The sequence below is a fragment of the Protopterus annectens genome, chromosome 4.part1 (assembly GCF_019279795.1).
Source record: "Protopterus annectens isolate FY-2018-M chromosome 4.part1, PAN1.0, whole genome shotgun sequence".
NCBI lineage: Eukaryota > Metazoa > Chordata > Ceratodontiformes > Protopteridae > Protopterus > Protopterus annectens.
The window spans coordinates 895,720,675-895,738,387 of record NC_056734.1 but is presented as its reverse complement, the minus strand read 5'-3'; the positions used below and the strand labels follow the sequence as shown (position 1 = coordinate 895,738,387).

General features: G+C 39.8%; 1 non-coding gene across 1 annotated transcript; it reads right to left on the bottom strand.

Moving 5' to 3' along the window:
* Positions 1 to 393: 393 nt before the first annotated feature.
* LOC122801440 lies at positions 394 to 530 on the bottom strand. Its single transcript, XR_006364718.1, has one exon. It is a non-coding gene; the product is annotated as a U4 spliceosomal RNA (small nuclear RNA).
* Between the last annotated feature and the right edge of the window lie 17,183 nt (positions 531 to 17,713).

The window sequence follows — 17,713 nt, the reverse complement described above, 5'->3', positions numbered from 1 at the left end:
AGTTATTTTCCTGTGCCCCTGTCGAGCAGAGCCATAGAAGTGATCCCCAGGGTGTATTTCCTATAGGTTTATAGGTATGTACTAGGCTATCGGCCCAAGAAACCTCCAAGAAGTACTTCAATGACTTCACCTTACCAGCATCATTAAAACTTTGAAATTTATCAGTTATATCTTTATTACTGCATAACTACAATAACAAAAAATAACTTTTTACACCAATATTTACATATAACAAAATGAGAAATGAACATTATGTAATAAAAAAATAAGTGTACTTGAATCATATCTTCTCAAAACAGGAGTGTCAGCTTATGAAAAAACACACCATGCTCTCATAAAAAATAAGTAAAAATACCAAATTTGTCTATAAGCCTAATTTTTACAATACACCCAGTCTACAGAGACACAGTAAAAAATTGTCAAGTCTGTCAAAAAACAGACTTAATGGGGTATTGGGTAAAGTTTTCAAATAGCAATAATCACGCCTCAGTAGACCTTCATAGGCTATGATACTACCACTATGCAAAGCTCGTATTAGAATTGTGGTATTAAAAAAATGCCTGTACATACATCTTTGTAGAACACATAGGCATTATTACCAGGGAACTAACCAGCCATACAGCATTGCACTCATGAAATACTAACAATATTTTAAGGAGGCTGTATCTTTCAAGCTTAAGGGTGCATGATGAAACAAACTAAAAATGTCAACACACTAAGTCTCAAAAAAAAGAAAAGAAAAACCACGCTGGACCCAGGTACTCTTAAAGTTAGCGCTTTCGTTTACTTCAATCGTGTAAACTTCTTCAGACAATACAAAATTCACATCAAGACAGTTAAATACATTAAAATGATGATGTCATCAATTCAATAAAACAAAACCCCACCTCATTTTAAAGCAACAACCATTAATGCTAATAAAAACTGACTAAATGCACTATAATACAAACAAAAACATATATGTATATATTTATCATTGACCTATTAAAAATGGATGGTTTAGCTAGTTTAAGTTTCATCACCACTTTTTCTGTAGATGCTCCTCTTTTAAAATCTATTATTTACAAGAATTGGTGTTTTTTATCTCAGGATGAAAGTGTGAACAAACACATCACAGAGTACCCTCACATAACATTTTGGAGGGGGATTAACCTTAAGGGTATTCTTGAAAATGATAAACCTTATTGTTATGGACCACATTGTGGAATGCACAAATGTGAAAATTGCCACTGGTGCAAATATATTAAAGTGGGTAGCGCAGTTTTTGTTGGCAAGGTGAAATTATTCATTAACGGTAGATACAATTGTAACACCAGAGAAGTGGTTTATTTAGGACTATGTTCTAAGTGTTCGGCGTTTTACGTGGGTAAAACGGATAGACCCTTAAAAAATAGAATTTATGAGCACCTTTATGCCATTCAAAGGAAGAATGTTAACAATGCTTTGGCTAGGCATGTACTTAATTTCCCTAGCCATGACTTTCTTTTTTTAGTTATTGATAGGGTCTTAGAAAATGGTAGGGGTGAACCGATGTGTTTAAAATTAGAAGAGAAAGAGGTTCTATGGCAACTTAGATTAAACGCTGCAGTATCACCAGGTCTAAATGACTTGGTTTCAATCAAAAGCATTTTAAAACTTAAGGCTTTATTAAGACAATAATAAGCATGTTTTCTTAGCAGGCATTTTTGTTTATTATAATACATTTTCATTGATAGGTCAATGATAAATATATACATATATATTTTTGTTTGTATTATAGTGCATTTAGTCAGTTTTTATTAGCATTAATGGTTGTTGCTTTAAAATGAGGTGGGGTTTTGTTTTATTGAATTGATGACATCATTATTTTATTGTATTTAAGTGTCTTGATGTGAATTTTGTATTGTCTGAAGAAGTTTACACGATTGAAGTAAATGAAAGTGCTAACTTTAAGAGTACCTGGGTCCAGCGTGGTTTTTCTTTTCATAAGGGTGCATGATGTCCCACCTGCTGACACCAATGAAAGCACTGCAGTACAAGCATACAGCAAAGCCGATCCCTGTGCACAGTATCTGTAGTAGTATGTCTGCAGGTCATGTACTCATTTTAGCATCTTTGCTGCATGTATACTTCCTTGGTCATGTGCCACATCAGGTTGTCAAGTAAATCATGGATAGTATTCAGGCACATTTATTGTTTTATAGAAAAATGGCTGATTGAAGAGCTGGTAGATTTCAAAGTAAGCAGGCTATTTTAGAGTGAATGCATCAAAATACGAAAGATCATTGGGCTGCTTAAAATACATAAGAACTTGAATGAGTGACCACTTAACATTAATGCCTCAGCTCAAACCAATAAACAGCATCATATTACCTGCTCCCTCTTTAACGCCAATGGTATCAGGAGCAAAACTGACTAAATAAATGCCTTTACCATGCGGCATAATTTTAACATTGCAGCTATTATAGAAATGTGACTAAAAACTGACACCTGTAGTATTATTTGTGAATATATGTGAAGGTTGCCAGCCTAGCCAGATAGAATTTTGTAGATAATTCTGTCATTTGTAAATATTAATATAGGCCCAAGCCATCTCTTAAATGGAAGAAAATGATGTTAAATGTGGAACTGCAAAAATGTAACAACAGTGCACTCTGCTGTAGGAAAGCTGATAAGTCAAGCATCGTATAATTGTTTGATCACAAAACTTGGATCTGAGATGTCTGGATGAAGGAATTCTTGCTTTTGTTTTGAGACTAGAGTTAATTGCTAGAATTTGCATGAATAATATCTTTTATTGCTGTAGCTTCCTGACCAGGTGCAAGATCAAAAGGGCTGTTACACTCTGAGCTTCTGTTAGCTCGGGAAACAGAAAATAATGATGTAATCTAAAATGAGTCGGTGGTATTGTGTTATCAGTTTAAGGACAGAGAGACTCAGAGAATTTTGCATTTGTCTTGAGAACATCCAACATCCCCAGCACTCTGCCTATGCTCTATATGTAAGTTTATTTTAGAGCTGTGCTTTCTCATAGATATAGCTAGGAAATAGGCCGATTAGATTAGCTTTTTTCTGTATGGATGTCAGAACTTTTCTACTGTATTATTTTAAGTATTCCTCTGTGATCTCTGAACTCTTGACTAGCACTGTGTAGTAAGAAGTATTGTGTTATGTTTTTATTTATTATTAAATATTTTTCTTCTTATTAAATATTTTTAAACCTTTCAACCGTGGCTGTTTTGTGAAGAAATAATTTAATCTCTAGAGTACATTGCATGTATATAGTGATACTGTCAAAGTCACTCCAATACGCTTTGCTGTTCAGTCACACTTACCATTTGGATAATATTGCACAGTAATAATTGGACACTCTTTAGTAAGGGCCTTATTAGTAGCTGATATTAGTGGGTGGTGGCAGCTGGTACTACCTTTTAGACTGGGCAGAAAAGGAGCACAGGTGGAGAATCTGTGCCAGCCTTCCCCAGGAGTGTCTGTGGGTTTGTATATAACTCATATCTCAAAGTGTGTGTGTGTCAGCTACTTGGGCAGGGACATGAAGCACTGGTTGGACAGAGAGGGTGCTGGAGGTTTTAGCTTGCCCACTAGGCTGAGATCTGGACCCTATAGCTGTGCCAGTGGGGAGTCTTACTGGGGATCTGGAGAGAAAGGGAGAAACCATCCCCAGACTGACTGTGATCTCTGTGTACTCTTAAGGGACACTGTACTTTACTGTGTGTGTATTTGTTATCCTCCCCTATGTGGATGCCCTGCACTGGTGTTAGTGGTGAGGACTGAGGCTCCTTGATTGCTGGGCCAGTGCATGGGCATCACAGTCTTCAACACGTCACACCAAACTATTCATACCTACAATATCAGACAGGGCAAAAACCTTGGGGATGAGCAATAATTCTCTTTCAAAGACAGCCTTAACCCCACAATTATTGCACAAGCTAACAGCAACTCAGAATTGTATCGTAACTGGATCCTTTTAAAATGTCCAACAAACAACCAAAAACCTGTTGTTCTAGCCAGTGCATACCTACCTCCACCAGCCTCAGTACCAAAATATAATACCCTCAGCCAGCAAATATATGCCAAAGCAGTATATACTGGTATAGTATATCATTGGTAAAGAAAGAACAACAAAAGAAGGTACTGTTATTGACATTTTTAAATTATTAATTTATCTGAACATGTTTTCAGTGCCTTGGAAGTAACAGTTTAAGCAAAAGGTGGCTATCTGATCTGTGTCACAAACTTGTGCTGATCTGGAAAATGAGCTGAATCTTTTAATCGATTACCTGCAGAAGTTACATGCTTGTATTCTGAGCTGTCAGATAATAACAGTGGGTATACGTTATTTTTTTTCAACTGAGTATGTTTAATCCCCCTCTGTTGCCCAGATTAGAGGATTTTTTTAGAAGTCACTGAAAAAGAGACAACAGAACTTAGCAAACTATTCATACCTACAAGACTATAGACAGGGCAAAAAAACTCAGGGAAATGCATTAATTCTCTTTCAAAGGCAGCCTTATCCTCACAATCATTGCACAAGCTAACAGCAACAAAGTTTTCAAACACTGTAACCTAATTATTTTTGAAGACTTCACGCTTAATTACTTAGGACCAAAAGCCATTGATACGTCAGAACTCCTGACCTGCTTAAGTCTTACCAAAATCATCTCTGAAGCCACTAGACCAAACCTTCAAGCCAATAGGCACACCTTACCAGATCTTCTAATAATTAATAATACTGCAATGGTATCTAACTTCATCGTACATGCACCCTCCTTCAGTGATCATTGCTCCATAACTTTCTGAGGACATAATCTGACATTAAAATATAAACCTAAACTGATCACCTTTAGACCCCAAACCATTTGAAATATCATTAATCTTAAAAACTACCTTGCCACCCTTAATTGATCTCACTTACTTTAAAAGATCCCAATGAAGCAGTTAACAACCTTACCAGTAACATATTACACTTGCAAAACAAATTATTTCCCTTAGTACAAAGGCTACTTCGACCGCATAAATCTGGCTAGTATCTAGCAAACTCAAACACCTCTTCATATTACATGATGAACCATGGCACAATTGGAAATGCAACCCCTCCATAGATTCCCGAGCCAAGTATACCTCACTATGCAACCTAGGCAAGCAATCCATCCGCAGACATAAAAACAACTGCTAATAAAACTAATCTCACTCTTAGCCAAACCTAAAGGATTCTGGAGAGAAATTATCCTGTAGACTGGAAAAAATGCAACACAACTCCACTTCCCTGAACTCCTGTAACACTACTACATACAAACTGTCATGCATTGACTTCATCAATGAGTTCAGCAACCTAACACAGATCCACAACACAAACCTACCATCCCTGAACCCACCCCCCTCACATTCCACTATTCTACTTCAGAAATATTATAACCAAAGAGACTGAAACACAGTTGGACCAAATACAAATACATGCTCCCCCAGGCTCAGATAACCTAGCCCCTTGATTCATTCACCTTTGTAAGGGCTTCATCTCCCACCCTCTCACTCACATATACAACCTCTGCTTAACTAACATTATACCTCAGATATGGAAAGCAGCAATAGTCAATCCTTTTCCTAAACTACCCAAGCCAACTAAAGCTTCGCAATTCCATCCTATCTCAATACTTCCCAAATTATGAAAATACTAAAAAAAATGATCTACAGCCAAATTACTGCTTATTTACAGTAATACCATCTTCTATCTAGAAAACAACATGGAGTCTGGTCTGGACGCACAGCTCTCTACTGCCTCACAGATGATATCCCATCTAATATTGACAAAGGCAACCTAACAAGAGCTGTCTTTATTGACCTCACAAAAGCCTTTGATCTAATTGGCCATAACTTGCTAGTTGACAAATTAACTGAAATAAGAATGTGTGATGATGCAAAACCTTGTTTTGTAGAGTTCCTCATCAATAGATCCTTCAAGGTGAAATTAGACACCACCGCCTCTGAAGCAGCTCTTCTTATGAAAGGAGTCTCCCAGGGTTCCACTTTAGCCCCTCAGCTTTTTTCATATTTAACAAAATAGCCCTATCTGATCATCCCTAGATACCACTAATTCTTCATGCAGATGACATGGCTATCTACAGAGCAAACAAATCCTACTCTGTTATACAAACGTATTTACAAGATGACCTCCAAATCCTCAGCCAGTGTCTAATAAGCCAGAAACCTATACTCAAACCCTCAAAAACAAAAGCAATGCTATTTAGAACCAACTGAAAAATAGCAAAAACACTCAGCTTCCTTAAAATTAAGCATGTTATCAGTACCACCATAGGAACTACCACACCTTCAAATACCTTGGCATTTTGCTAGACCATTCTCTTAACCTAAAAATACACATTCAAAACATATGCAAAAAATCAACACAGATGTCTGTGTGAACAAGCTATCACCTACGTTGTCCAAGTCAGCCAAAGCTGCCACAGGCAAAGGAATACTGTTATCTCAACTTAAATATGGACTACCCATTATAGATGCAGCCTCAAAGAAAAATGCCAGCACCTTACAAAGCATCTCCATTAATCATTACTACCTCCCCCAATAATGAGTATCACTGCTTACTCTCGCCAAAACTGAATGCCTCCCAGTACATTTGAGGGTCAACCTCTTACTAAGATCACTAATTCATGAATCCTTTTCTCATGAGGCATCACCCCCTCTCATTCATACATTTTCTCACCAAAACCTCTATATATACTTGCAGGGGTATCTTTCAATTTAAATCCATCCTAACTCCAAAAAGTAAACTTTATTGCACTGACTCTGCATTTTATGTCCTAACACCTAAACCCATGGGACTCTACTCCTCTCTAAATCTGAGACCTCCAAAAGTACTCAGACTTCAGACAACAGCTCAAGAAACCCATCCAACATACAGCTGCACTCACTCAAGTCATGTTACATGAACCCTGCAGCTCTCTCACACACACCTTTATCCCCATTTCTTCCTTCCTTATATTGTCATCCCCTTATTTACTGGCTCTCATTCATCCTACTTCCCTCTTCTCTTTGCATCTCTCTCATATTTCTGTGTTCTACTACTCTTCCCTCTGTATGTCTTTATCACTTTTTCTCTGTCCTCTGCCCATGCTATCCTGTCTTGCAACTATTCTTAGTTGCCTCTTCTAATGTCTTCATACCTCTCTATACAATGATATGCTGCTATCCCTGTAGCATAAACCATCTCAGTTATTATGGCTATATTTTTTCCATATTGCTAAACATAATTCTTGTATATATATCATCAGCCCCCTTTTCCCCATTTTTTACATGAGGTCAGGGTATCGTGTTAACTGTCACCATCTCTCTTGATTCAGTGCCACACTCCTGCCTTCTTCAGCACTCATGCCTGACTGTCACAGATCTTCTTTTACACAATCCATCCAGCTCTTTGTTGGATGCCCTGGTTTCCTCTTACCTTCTTCCTGGCTATCCCAAATCTTCCTCACCAGATTGTCTTCTGCTTTTCTGCACATGTGCCCAAACCACCGTAATCTGTTCACTTTAATCTTTTCTGTAATTAGAACTACTTTGGCTTTTGCTCTTATGTCCTCATTTCTTCATCTGTCCCATAGTGTGCATCCTACCACCCTTCTCAGGTACTTCATTTCCATCACCTCTAGCTTTTTCATTTGCTCTGCCTTTACTGACCAGGTTTTTGTAGCATACAGTAGTACTGGTCAGACAGGAGTCCCCGTGGACTATGATGTTTGCAGATGACATTGTGATCTGTAGTGAGAGTAGGGAACAGGTGGAGAAGACCCTGGAGAGATGGAGATATGCTCTAGAGAGAAGAGGAATGAAGGTCAGCAGGACTAAGACAGAATATGTGTGTGTGAATGAGAGGGAGGATAGAGGAATGGTGAGGATGCAAGGAGTAGAGGTGGTGAAGGTGGATGAGTTTAAATACTTGGGGTTAATAGTTCAGAGTAACGGCGAGTGTGAAAGAGAGGTGAAGAAGAGAGTACAGGCAGGATGGAGTGGGTGGAGAAGAGTGTCAGGAGTGATTTGTGACAGACGCATACCAGATAGAGTGAAAGGGAAGGTCTACAAGAGGGTAGTGAGACCAGCTATGTTATATGGATTGGAGACAGTGGCATTGACAAAAAGACAGGAGTTTGAGCTGGATGTGGCAGAATTAAATATGTTAAGATTTGCACTGGGTGTGATGAGGGTGGACAGGATTAGGAATAAGTATATTAGAAGGTCAGACCAGGTTGGAAGGTTTGGAGACAAAGCCAGAGAGGCATGATTACATTGGTTTGGACATGTGCTGAGGCGGGATGCTGAGTATATTGGGAAAAAGATGCTAAGGATGAAGCTACCAGGTAACAGGAAAAGAGGAAGACCTAAGATAAGGTTTATGGATGTGGTGAGAGGACATGCAGGTGGTTGGTGTGACAGAGCAAGATGCAGAGGACAGGAAGAAATGGAAACAGGTGATCTGTTGTGGCGACCCCTAACGGGAACAGCCGAAAGAAGATGATGATGATGACAGTAGTACTGGTCGTACCACTGTCTTATACACCTTACTTTTCAGCTTCTTTGGCATTCTTCTATCATAGACTACAACTGAGACTCTATACCAGTTGGCTGCAGCCCCTCTGATTCTAGCTTTGACCTCTTCATTCAGACTTCCCCTCTCCTCAACCACCCCTCTCAGATACTTGAAGCTATTTACCTGTTCCACTTTCTTCCCATCTATCTCAATTCTCAGCTTCTTCTGATGTCCCCAATTTTCTGCCATTACCACTGTCTTATACGTGCTTAGATTCATTCCAGTTTTGCATTCCATTCCCCTATCCTTTGCTGAAGATCTAGCTCAGAATCTGCCAGTAATGTCACATCATCTGCATATAGTTACTTTGTTGTTCTGTCCCCTCCAACCTGTTTTCTAATGCAGTCCATCACCAGTATGAACAGCAGTGGGCTCAGAGTTGAAACCTGGTGTACACTCACTTCCACTGGGAATCCCTCTGTGATGTACACTGTTTGTACTTAAGTCATTTGGTCCTTGTACATAGCCTCGAACCACCACATTACTGCCCAGATCAGCTTTCTTGGGACCTTGTCATATGCTTTCTCCAAGTCTAGGAATGCCCATTTGGACTCTCTCTTCATTTCTAGCTTCTTCTCAACTATCTGTCTCACTGCAAACATGGGGTCAGTTGTGCTGCATCCTGATTTAAATCCAAACTGCTCATCTCTCATCTTACATTCTACTACTCTGCGTATCTGTTGATCAATCACCCTCGCCAGAACTTTCATGCAATGTGATAGGAGTTTGATGCCGTGTACTGCCCACAGTTGTGGATGTCTGCTTTGTTCTTGTACACTGGCTTGAGTATGCTTATTCTCCAGTCATCTGGGATACGCTTTTCTCTCCATACTGCTATCAGTACCCTCAGGAACCATTTCTCCCCTATCTCACCCAGCATCTTTACCAATTTGCTGTGACCTCATCTGAGCCTGCTGCTTTCCCTGACTTCATTTTCCTTAGTGCTGTTCTTACTTCTTCTAGGGTGGGCTCCTGTTCTTCTATCATCGTAGGTTGTTTCTGGGACAGTACACTTTCTGTGGGGTTTTCTTCATTCAGAAGCTGCTGGAAATAATCCTTCCATTTGCCTTTAATGTCCTGTAGACAGATGAGCAGATTGCTGCTGGCATCCCTTATGAAGGGTGTCTGACTATCTTCTTCATATTTCTGTCTTTGCCTTGCAACCTGATACAGTTTCTTTGTACCACCTACTGAGTCACTTTCCAGAAGTTGGTAGAGTGCCTCCGATGCTCTATTCTTTGCTATTACAACTCATTTTTAGCTACTTTGCTAGACAACCAGCATTACTTCCTAGCCTGGTTGGTGTTTTCTATCTCCCATTTTTTTCCTGCACTCCTTCTTTCTTTTGATCATTTCCTGGACTTCTATGTTCCACCACCAGCTTTCCTTATGTACCTTATTTCTATACCTGGCTTGGCCACATATCTGTTCTGTAGTCTTAACACATGCTGTTTGAGACACTGTCATTCTTCTTCAACTCCACCTATTTCCTCCTCTTCTTGGGGTGCTACAGCCCTGAGTAATTCCTTGAACTGCTGTACTTTCTCTCCAGTCAACTTCCAGGTCTTCAGCCTGGTCTCTGTTGACCTTAGAGCCTTTTCTGACCAATGCTTGCAGCTGATTGTGGCAACCAGTCATTTATGTTGTGGGTTGACTGTTTCACTGGGCATTACTTTACAATTATGGGCTCTACTGCTGTGCCTTTTCCTTACTAGGAGGAAGTTTACCTGAGTTGCATGTTAGCTACTCTTGTACGTGATCTTGTGACTGTCTCTCTTTCTGAAACGTGTTGGTTACTATCAAGCCATTTACCAGACAGAAGTCTAGAATGGCTTCTCCTGCTTTATTCCTGTTGCCCCACCCATGTGGTCCCAGGTAGTCCTCACATGCTGTTCTGTCTTTCCCCACGTGTGTATTCAAGTCACCCATTATCAACACCAATTCATGCTGTCCTGCTTTATCTAGTAGGATCTGCAACTGTTGTCTGAATGAACTCTTTTCCTCACTATCACAACCCTGCTGTAGGGTATAGGTGGAGATTATGAATACTGCCCTATCATTACACAGGAGTCTGATTGACATGAGTCTGCCACTAATTCTGATGATATCCCTTGCTGCCTTTTGAAGCCTCTCTCTCACCACAATTCCCACACCATTTCTAGCCTGTCCCCCTCCTGAGTAGTAGATTCTGGATCCCAAGCTAAGTGGCTTTGCTGCACTGCACTTCCATCTTGTCTTTTGGATATACAGAATGTCCAGACTCCTCTGTGTCATCATGTCATCCACTTCCAAGATGTGTCCTGTCAGTGAACCTATATTAAGTGTAGCAATTCTCAGTTGATGTTTGTCAGGTTGATTGGTTTTACATCCAGCTTTCATTGAACAGAGATATCCCAGGTAACCCAGAATGGGCAACTAGACACCAGCCAGCCAGTACCTTATTAATCCAGGGCCCCTGGGTTTTATAGCAGGCACACACTGGCCAGTAGGGACACATACACCCCTACCACTATTAGCATGGATCCCTGGCATAGGTCGGAGTAGGCCAGGTTATCAACCTACTTATCACTGGTAATTATCCATGCCAATTTTGCCGACATTAGTCAACATGACCTAATCACCTACAGCCATATTTTACACTGTCAACTGAGTGGCTAGCCTTGCCACTATATATATATATATATATATATATATATATATATATATATATATATATATATATATATATATATATAAAGCAATACTTTATATATATATATATATATATATGTATATGTGAGTGTGTGTGTGTGTGTGTGTGTGTGTGTGTGAGAGTGTGTGTGTGTGTTTGTTTGTGTTTTAGCATGCCCTTCTATCTATAAATATGCTTTGTTCATTTCTTATGTGATGTTATTCACCTGGGCTGTACCTGAAAATGGTCCATTGAGATTAGTGCACTACCACAGTAAACAAATAAAGGTGTTCATATAGCAGATCATATTTTATAGAGTAACATGCTCACTTCATAGCTAAGCACATTCTTTTAACAACTATTTCTGCTAAGCATTGCTTATCTTTTAACTTATGTTCCTATTGTCCTAGATTTACTCTATTAGTTTTATTTCCCTTTCTTCTTTTACAGTTTGGACAAACACCCGTAATTACACAGGTTGCCCTTCCCATCTCACAGCTGCTGTATCGCAACTTATTTGGACTGCATTTTTCTTCTGGATTCCCATGAAACCCTATTGCCAGCCTACAAGGACAAACTTTTCCAATCTTCATACAGTGTAGGTGCTAGACTACAGTTTTCAGCTATTCTTTATTGCAATATTTTTGTATTGTTAGTGGCTTGCACACTTGCATGGACTTGCCCCGAGAATGTCTTTACCCTCATTGTTTTCCCATTCATGTTTCATGCATTAAGTTCACTTAATAGCCGTTCCCCTCTTTAGCCACTAGATGGCAGATATTACAAAGCAAACTGACGTGTACAACACAAAATAAACCTAAAATTGTAAAACAAAGCCAACTTTTTCCCGTATATATATATATATATATATATATATATATATATATATATATATATATATATAAATGAAATTCTTGCCTGGGCAACCAATAATATAAAAAAATTAAACAATCCTCCTAGGTGACGTTAATATTAACTGGCTAGATACCGTATCTCCAATAACAACTCCTCTACCAACATCAACCAGTTTACATCTTTAGTCAGCTAATTTCTGATATAACCAGACTTGACAATAAGAATAACAAAGGTTCTATCATGGTTTCTGACCCAGATAAAATCTCCTCCAACAGCATCCTCCCAAATAGTATTAGTGACCACTCATCCGCATTCATAATATGTAAGCCCACCTCTATACCAAACATGCACCAATAAAGACATACCATAAATGTATCCCACTTCTCTCCAAATACCTTCAATGATATTTGCAGAACACTAACTGGAGTCCACTAAAATTTCTCCCACTCGATGAAGCTGTGGAATTCTTCACTCCCACATTTCTTAGGATCCTAAATAGTCTTACCCTCTCTACGGCTAAAAGGAATCAAGGTAAAACATGTCAGCTGGCTTGCCAAGTCCACAAAGCAAATTATTTCCTTGAGGGACAAAGCCTGAAAAGCCTGGCAGAAAAACAAAACTCTTTCCAACCTCACGTAATATAAAAAACAATCAGACTAAACATTTAGTTGCCAAAAACAAAAAAGAATACTTCCAAAACCAACATAAACAAAACTCCAAGAAATTCTGGGAGAGCAATCAACTCCCTTCTCCATCCAGGAACTAACACTAATCCTTGCCCAAACCCAGAAAAAACACCCTCTGAGTTAGCCTCACTCTTTAATAGATTTTCTTGACACTATCACTAAGCTTACTTTCACCTACTCACCCACCAACACAGATCCACTAGAACCACCATTAGTACATTCCCCATCTAATCCTCTACCTACTTTCTCATTCTCACCCATGCCAACCTCCACCATACAAAAACTTCTTCATAAACTAAAACCGTGTACCAACACCCCAGATAACTTACCTGCAGAATTCGTATAACTATCACCCTCCTCCATTGCATTCCCCATCTGTATTCTCCTCAATAGGTCCATTCAGGATCATGTATACCTGATATCTGGAAAAAAGCATTTGTTCTCCCACTTTATAAACGTGGCAAAAACCTCTGACATCTCTAACGTCTGGCCTATCGCCATTCTTTCCCCCATCTCCAAAGTACTAGAGAAGTGCATTCACACTCAGTTCTTAGTCATCTGGTAAAACATCAACTCCTTTCCCCTCACTCAACATGGCTTTAGGCCTGGACATAGCACTAATACCGCTCTCATTTCCTTTTGGACACAGTAAACAGAGCACAAGATGCTGGCTCCATAGTCTCCGCACTCTTTCTTGATCTTTCAAAAGCATTCGACACAGTTTCCCACTCCCTTCTGCTTACTAAACTTTCCAACCTTGGCATCTCTCCCCCTATCGTACACTGGTTTTCTAACTATATCAGCAATAGGCAGAAATCTACTATATGGCAGCACTTCTCCCCTTTCATCAATGCAAATACAGGGGTACCCCAGGGTTCAGTACTGGGTCCCCTTTTATTCAGTATATTTGTCAATAACTTTCATACCACTCTCACCCACAGTACTGTTATCCAATATGCAGATGATTCTACTATTAGCTGCTCTTCTAAATCTGTCTCTGCACTACAGGGTCTTACCCAAAAAGCACTTACTTTCACCAAAACCTGGATGCCTTAGAACCATCTCACTCTCAACCCCAATAAAACGAAACTCTTAATATTTACCCCCCACAAAATCTAGCCCTATTGGCAAGTCTGAATTCTCTGTTTGTTCCCAAAATAACACTATCATTGAAGTCATCCCTAGCACCAAATTGCTTGGTGTCATCATTGATGATAACTTAACTTTTGACCTTCACATCTAGCATAACATAACATAACATAAAAAAAAAAAAAACAATCAAAAGCTAGGAGCCCTTTACAGGCACAACTATTTTCTTAGCTTCTCTGATAAAAAGGCTCTTGCCTCATCTTTCCTGCTTCCAACTCTCTTATATGGTGCCCCCATCCTCACCAATCTTCAGTCCTCCCTGAAAACAAAACTCAACTCATGCTACAACAAAGTTGCCAAATTTGTTACAAATGCAAAATTCTCCACCCACCACTGTTCCTCTCTACATTAACCAAATTGGCTCAAATTCCCTCACTATCTCACTTATCTACATTCAGCTACTGCCCATAAACTTATTTACTACCCAGCAACTTGCCCATCTCTCTCCTCCATATTGACAGTGTACCATCTTAATCGACACCTTAGGTCTGAAAACAAAATGTTACTGACCGTTAATAAACCTAAGGTTTCAGCCAGTCAAATGTTGTATTCCTTTACTGTCTCTAAGCTATGGAATAATCTCCCTCCTTCAATCAGGACTATCAGCAATCCTGCTACCCTTAAATAATCCCTCAGACTACATCTCTCCTCTCACTGGTTATGCAGCTGCACCCTAACAAATAACCTCAAAACCTGACTTCCCTCACTGGAACCTTATTCTTCTCCATTTAATTACTGGTATAGCCTCTCCTTCTCTTTACCATACTAACTCCCTCTGCTGCCACCTTAGCTTGCTTTTTCCCTACTTTAGCCCATCTGTCGCCGTCTGTTCTTACCCTTAAGTTAATTCTCCTCACTGCTAAAAATTCTGCATATACATTTATACTTATGTGTTATTTGAATTTATTGCTATTTTCTATTTCTACATTTATACCATGATTGTAAACAATTCTTCACTGTTGTTGTTAATTTTATTGTACCAGTACTGCTTGACATACTCTGTATTGTGTCCAACATTTCCTTGTATGTAATTAAATGTGGAGCTTTTCTCCCTGGCATCCACTGAAAATGGCCCCATTCTATGCCCAGTGGACTTTCCCAGTAAACAAATGCAATAAATAAATAATAAATAAATAAAATAAATAAAGATTAATATATTGGGGCAACACTGCTCCCAAAACCTACCTCTGACATATCTGTGCATAGAATACATTTATTAGTATAATTAGAACTTAATAATACTGGTTAAGAACATAATATTCTTTTTAGTTCATATATCTGCCTAAAGAGGCCATTGCATCTTAATAAAAAGACATTCAGTCATTGTAAAAAATAGTACACATATTCTTTAGTACAGCACAAGACCAATAAAAGCATTTAGCTGTCCTTTACTGATAGTTGGAGGCCATTTCTAAGGGAAGTATTTTTCCAGTTGTGGTTTTACCACTCTTCCTCTTAAAAGATATCCCAGATATAAAGCTTCCTCCAGGCCCAGCACTATTTTTAGAAGACAGTCAAGAGTGCCTTCTTACAGATTCTAACACACTTTTTTTTTTGCACTTTTGGTTAGTGATGCACCCTTTTGTCTGAATAGATAACAACATAATCTAGGTGTGCAATTGCATATAATAAGTTGAGCTTCAGTATTTTATCCATCACCCACTGAAATGTGGTGGAAGCCAATGGTAGCAGTTTATACTGAAATAGGCCTGTCAGGGATTACAAAGACTAGTTTTTAAATTAGATGATGGATGAAGTAGTATCTATCAACACCCCTTTGTCAAGTTTAGTGTGGCCAAGTATCTGAGCTTTCCTAAGTTCTCTGTGAAGTCAAAAATGCTGGCATGAGATAGCTAGTAAATTTTGAAATAATGATCAGGTTTGTAAATTTATTCCAGATCGTGATACTTCCATCATGTTTAGGACCTAACACTACTGAATGGCTCCATTTATTCAGTGTCTCTTCTATCACTTCTAGACTGAATATTCATAGGATCATAGGAATTTACTAGGCTATTATCCTTGAGGCCCTTACAAGCCTAGCCAAGAATTTAGCCCATGTTCCAACAAGTCAGCACCCTATGCCACTATCCAGCAGGGACACAGATGGAATCCCAGGGGTGTATTTTCTGTTCCCCATCCAGTTATCCAGGTTGCACGTAAAAGGGGATAATGAGGTACTCTGCCTGACATGGAGAGAGAGTCTGTTCCACAAAAGGGGGAGTCTCTGGGAAGCAAATCTGTCCTGCCAACAAGTCTTATTCACAGACCAGGTTAAGGTCGCGCGTGTGGGTTACTCGAGTGGAGCTTGACTTGTGGATATGCAGCAGTCCCATCAGGGTGGTTTCTGAGATTACTTTGTATGTCAGACAGAGGTCACCTCTGAGGAGTCTGTAGGAGACTGAGTAGAGGGACAGGGCCTTTAGCCTATCTGTGCATAGTAGATGTTTGAGGCCATGGAGTGTCCTGGTGAGGAACCTTTGTGGTCTCTCCAGCTGCTGCATGCGCTTTGTGAGGTACATGCCGAAAGGGGCATTGTACTCAATAATGTGCCTTATCAGGGAAGAATACAGTGATGTTATAACCACCTTGTCCTTCGATGAAATACCCTTACTAATGAGATGGGCCTTGTAGAAAGCTTTCTATACAACGGAGGCAATATGGTAGTTAAAAGTCAGTTTGCTATTAACCTGGGTCCCCAAGTCCCTCATGACTGACTGCGTGCTTAGGATCTTATTATGACTGTGATAATGGGGATGTCACTCTTCCCAAAGGGGATGATTATGCATTTTTTGGCATTCAGTTTGAGGCCATGTTTCTGGCACAAGTCATTTGTTTGGGTGAGACCCTCTTAGAGGACCTCCACATCACTGGGGGAATTAATGACAGCACCCAGCTTGCAGTCATCTGCAAACTTGGTCAGCCATATCCCCACTGGTTTTTGCCTGCACCTCAGAAAAGTATATCCCAAATAGCAGAGGCCCCAAGACCAACCCCTGGGGTACATCACTCATTACAGCTCTACTGCTTGAGGTGGCTTCCCCCATTTTGACTAGGTGGGTTCTATCAGTGAGCCAGTTTGCTACCCATCTGGTAACATATGGATTGATGCCTAGTTGAGAGAGTTTATCTATTATACCTGAGTGGGTAATAGTATCAAAGGCTTTGGCCAGGTCAAGGTAGGCAGTGTGCACCGTCTTCCCCTCGTCCATGGCTTGGTGACTGTCTCAAAGAAGTTGATCAAATTTTTCAGGCATGACCTCCCCTTGATGAAACCAAACTGTGTGGGATCAAGTGTCTGGAGGTTGCCAATGTCCTTGTTAATGAAGCCCATGATAATCCACTCCATGGCCTTGCAAATCCAGCTAGTTAGGCTGATGGGTGTATAATTTCCTGGATCGGTGGACACTCCACCTTTGTGCAAAGGGATGACAGTGGCTGTCCTCCACTTGGCTGGGATGAAGCCGGTACTCATGCTTTGGTTGAATAGGGTGCCTAATGGTGCTGCAAGTTCCTGCCTGAGTTTATGCAGGATGCAGCCTAGGGTGTTATCGTGTGTCATGGAGGCTGTATTTTTTTTTTTTTTGAGAAGGCAGTGATGACTTGCTCCCTAGAGATAAGGGGAAGGGTCAGGTACTGGGGATGTCCTGTTTTACTGATGGGGGGACAGAGGGGTAAAGTTTCAACTGAACCTGTCTGCCAGCAGGTTGGCTATATCTACAGAGTTTGTGTATGTGGTGATCTTGATCACCAGTT